Source organism: Oratosquilla oratoria, chromosome 16 (assembly GCF_046742065.1).
Source record: "Oratosquilla oratoria isolate Oo_2021 chromosome 16, ASM4674206v1, whole genome shotgun sequence".
Classification (NCBI taxonomy): Eukaryota; Metazoa; Arthropoda; class Malacostraca; order Stomatopoda; family Squillidae; genus Oratosquilla; species Oratosquilla oratoria.
In genome coordinates this window covers 40,889,901-40,895,150 of record NC_134792.1, presented here as the reverse complement: position 1 = coordinate 40,895,150, position 5,250 = coordinate 40,889,901, and the positions used below count along the sequence as shown (strand labels likewise).

General features: G+C 38.6%; 1 protein-coding gene across 3 annotated transcripts in view; it reads left to right on the top strand.

Annotated features, from left to right (window-relative positions):
• The first annotated feature begins 982 nt into the window (after nucleotides 1–982).
• cv-c (RhoGTPase activating protein) overlaps nucleotides 983–5,250 on the top strand; it is a 1,018,432-nt gene continuing 1,014,164 nt past the window's right edge. For 2 of the 3 annotated variants that reach the window (XM_076199563.1, XM_076199564.1), the window contains exon 1: nucleotides 983–1,132. The gene's annotated coding sequence lies outside the window, so the exon portion shown is untranslated. The remainder of the gene's footprint in view (nucleotides 1,133–5,250) is intronic. The other variant, XM_076199562.1, reaches the window with a different exon arrangement.

Below are 5,250 nucleotides of genomic sequence, written 5' to 3'. Positions count from 1 at the left end.
ATTAGTATTACTATTATTATTATTACTATTATCATCATCATCATCATCATCATCATCATCATCATCATCATCATCATCATCATCATCATCATCATCATCATCATCATCATCATCATCATCATCATCATCATTATGAGCACCATCACCACCACCGCCATTACCACCATCACCATCACCATCACCACCACCACCACTACCATCATCATCATAATCATCATCATCATCATCATCATCATCATCATCATCATCATCATCATCATCATCATCATCATCATCATCATCATCATCATCATCATCATCATCATCTTCATCATCCAGTGGCATACCTTTGGTAGCGATATAGGTTCCAGCCAATCTCGATTTTTAGTTGGATTTAGAATACAAAATCAACAATCCACTTACCTCTTTCATAAGTGAAATCGTTTGACGCGAGAAAAAGTCTATTAAGAGTTTTTCCCCGGCTGCGGGGTCCTCTCAGCAGAATAAAAAATTCGTCTGGCGTTATCCATTAAAATACTAAAGTTGTCCCCTCAGAATGAACAGGTTAAATTTCTCAGTTTGTTAAACCCGATCGCCACGTTAACTACCTTTGCATACTTTGTTCTGGCTGTAATTTATACGATTTTATTCGTTTGCGGTCAGGACCGTGGTTAAAGATTGTACATTCAATTCATTCGTCCATTTATTTCATTATAAACATCGTGTTCATTTACGTATATTTTACAGTTTTTATTAAAAATATTCAATTCTCAATTTAAGTTTCGTTTCAGTATCAGTCATTACTGTTAGTGGTCATACAATTGTCTTGCACTGAAACAGACCTAAAATATTCCTGTACACTTCGGTTAACATTCTTCGGCTAATATTCTTTTGCACATTTATGATATGTGACCTTTGGCTGGAGGTATCTGGCAACCGTGCCCTCACCTCGGATCCGATGGTCCCATCACAGTCGTCCTAGTCGAGGTCTCTCAGTGTAGTTGTGGACGTGACGCGCAAAAGAAGGAGGGGAAGCCACGATGTGATTTTTTTTTCTTGTAGCTTAGTCCGAGTTCGTATTCCATCGTTTACTATGAACCGAACAATTAAGGAATAGTTCACCTGAAGGCAGTGAGTGCTAAGTGTAGTCATGGTATGTGTGAAGTGTTTTCCTAGGTGATGGCATACGTGTATATAATAAAATTGTATAATTCACTTAACGAGCAAGCATTGCTGGTACATTCCCAGGAGAGCTATGCAGTTTATAATTGACTAAAATGATGTCTGGGATCCCGGCGTTTCTGTTTCATTGAAGTTACAATGAGCTAAAAGACCGTGCGTGTTGTTATTGTTGTATATATTGAATGACATATATTTCTTGCCATTCTCACTTTTAAAAATTCTGTTTTGATGTATAATTGCCATGATTGGAATTGCGAGAGTGTGTGTATGTGAGGGGACATGCTTGTCAAATATGGACTGACATGCGGAGAGGGGGAGGGAGGGAGGGAGAGGGAGGGGGGTTGGGCTCTACAGAAGTGTAGCTATTGCGTAGAGCTCACCTCCATCCACTCCCATCCCCAACCCCCAACCCCCAACCCCATCCCTTGTAGCCTACCCATCCCTGGCATGCCTGAGTGAACTAGGATGTAACTGCAGTAGCTGTTTCAGCACTAGCAGCCTCCATATCAGCTGTTTCAGCAGTAGCAACTTAGGAACTTGAAGTCTGAACCATGCTTCAGGGATGTCTGGCGGGCATTTCAGGATTTCATTTCTTTTTGTGACTATGCAAGATCGAAAGTAAAGGGGGAGGAAGTCAGTGTGTATGTACAGTCACGAGCAAAAGTTTTGACCCATGCGACAGTTCTCACAACGTCAGCATGATCTCTTTTTTGTCAAGTACGTGATATTTCTGAAGTAATATTTAGCTTAGAGTTAGGTAATTTTGTTGAATAGATGAAACAAAAGTAAGGCAAATCATTTGAATGTTGTATTACGAAAAATTATGAGTGGGTCAAAACTTTTGCTAGTGACTACCATTAACCCCCCCCCCCCCACACACACACACCTCACCCCCTTAACTACGACGTAATGAACTTTACTGATTTACCTTTGGTTTAGGTTAGACTGATGTTGTTACTGAGAAGGTGGATGAGGGGCAAGTTTTTTTTTTTTTTTTTTTTTTTTTTTTTTTTTTTTTGAGCTCTGAACGAAACCCCGATCGATCAAGACCCAAAGAATCCTTGTCCTCATGTGAAAGAAATCGTCTGACTACCTTAACCAGAATATAAATTCTCAAGGATACCAGCGGAGGATACGGAAGGAAAGAGGATGGGTAATTTGTTTTATGTAGATAAACAAATATGTGTACGTCACTTCTGTATAAACCAATCGAGATATTCTTGCACCATTATGTGAATTTAGACTTTTGTTGTACAACATAACGTTTGGTGCGAAGAGTTGTTATAGTTCTCCCTGCATTATTCGCCTCGCATTGCTAAAACACGTTCCTTGGAAAGCAAAATATGTGTGAATGTATGTACTCGTTTATGTATGAATACATACGCTTGAACACGCGCGCACGGACACACACACACACACACACACACACACACACACACGCACACACACACACACACACACACACACACACACACACACACACACACACACAAGCTCTCATGGCGCTGTGGTTAGAGCTCTGGTCTGCCACTACGGAGGTCCGGGTTCGATCCTCGCCCGGGGCTGAAATAATATCAGTATCGCAGCGCTGAGGGGTGTTACTCCAACTCTCATGGGCGGGGAGTTGGGGGTGTGGCAAGGTCATAGCATTACCCATAGATCGGACCTACGAGCTCTGAGCTCTCTTCCAGGAGGGAAATAGCTGTCGATCACGAGTCCAACACGTGATCCAAAGACCAAGTGAATACACGCGACCCGCTGGCGCAGTGTTAGCGAGCGTGACGGCTCTCGTAGTGGTCCGCGTTCGATTCCCGCCCAGGGCTGAAGTTAACTTCAATATCGCTGCGCTGCGAGTCGATACTAAAGTCTCGTGGGCGGGAAGTTGGGGTTGTGTGTGCATGTGCATGCATGTATGTGCACACACACACACACACACACACACACACACACACACACACACACACACACACACACACACACACACACACACATTCGTACAAAAGTACGTAAGTTTGATGAGGAGCCCTCGTGTTGCAGTGGGTAGCGTTCCGGACTATCATACACATGAGGCCCGGGTTGGGTCTACGGCAAGTGACAGATTAATAATAATAATAATAAGAAAACGAAAACGACAATACGAAATGAATATCGCTGATAAATCCAAAGAGAATCCCAAAGAATTCTATAGTTACATTAGAGATAAAAAGGTTGTTAGGAATCACATTGGTCCACTATTATCTGCTGACGGTGAACTTGAATACTCAAATGAAGGAATGTGTAATATTTTAAACAATTATTTTAGCTCGGTATTCGTAAACAAAACACCTCAAAGTGAACTCCAAATTGAAACCTGTGAAAAGTCTAGGGTAAACTTACTACGGTAAATATAACAAAATAAAAAAAAATTAAAAGGTGTATAGAGAAACTCAAAAGTTAATAAAACACCAGGGCCTGACGGTTGGCATTCAAAAATCTTAAAGGAAATGAAAAACGAGGTGGTTGTTCCATTAGAAATTATTTTCAAGAAATCCATCATATTCGGAGATGTCCCAAGAGAATGGAAGCTAGCTAACGTTACTCCCATATTCAAAAAGATGACAAAAAGAAACCAAATAACTATAGGCCTATAAGTTTGACTTCAATCGTAGGAAAAATAATGGGAACTATCATTGGAGATGCTATCGAACATCATTTAGAAAACAACCGTTTGATAAATGATAGCAAACATGGTTTCAGACGGAATCGTTCTTGGGTGACTAACTTACTCGAATTCTACAACACAGCTGTCTCGAATTATGAAAAAAAAAACTATAGATCTAATAAATCTAGACTTTGCAAAAGCTTTTGATACCGTCCTCCACGAAAGACTACTTACAAAATTAGCTTCACATGGAATAAGTGGTAGCCTATTAAGTTGGACTAGTAATTGGTTGAATGATCGAAAACAGAGAGTTGTTTTAAATGGAAAAATTTCTAGATGGAAAAATGTTAGAGTTCCTCAGGGTTCCGTTCTTGGACCACTTCTATTCATAGTATATATAAATGATATAGACCATGGACTAAAATCTACTGTTTCCAAATTTGCTGATGATACAAAAATGTGCGGAATGGCAAATGGAAACTTAAACCAATTAGATATTCAAGAAAATTTAGATAAATTACAGCAATGGTCTGAAAAGTGGCTAATGAAATTTAACACAAGTAAATGCAAGGTAATGTACATAGGTAAAAATAACAGTAAGTACGCTTTCAAGTTATTTGGAAATTCGTTAACAGAAGTGAATAGTGAAAAAGATCTCGGCGTAATTATCAATAACGATCTCAAATCATCCAAGCAGTGTATTTCAGCCTCTGAGAAAGCAAATAAGATTCTAGAACTGATTGCGCGATCTTTTGACTTAAAAAATCTATCAATCATTAACAAGCTATATAAATCGTTAGTTCGTCCACATGCTGTTTCCGTATGGTCACCGAATAGACATTGACAGACTGGAAAAAGTACAACGGCGGGCCACAAAACTGATTCCAAATATAAAAAATAAATCATACGAAAATAGACTAAAACATATGAGTCTGTTTTCCCTAAAAAAGCGTAGACTCAGAGGTGACTTGATACAGGTGTTTAAAAGTCTAAAGGGAATTGACAACATCAAAAGTGACCAAATTTTCACACTGAATGAAAATCAGACAAGAAACAATGGTCTCAAACTGTCCGGAAATAGATTCAATTTGGAAATGGGTAGAAACAACTTCGCCAACCGTGTAGTTAATGAATGGAATAAACTTCCTGCAGAGGCAGTGCAATGTGTTCAGTTCGAAGCTTTAAGAATCATATAGATAAACACCTAAGCAAGATGCTGTAATGATTATCATTTATTTTATATTGTTTTTGTTTTGTTATCATTTGTCTGTTTGATTTTCATTTATTATTAGTTATATGTCAATTTATTATTATTTACTATTTACCTGTTTGTTTATTATTTAACTATACCTATGCATTTATTTATGTATTGTATTTGTTATTTATATTATTATAGTTTTTATTTATTCATTTAGTATTATTATGATCTTTTTCCCATCCGACCTAGA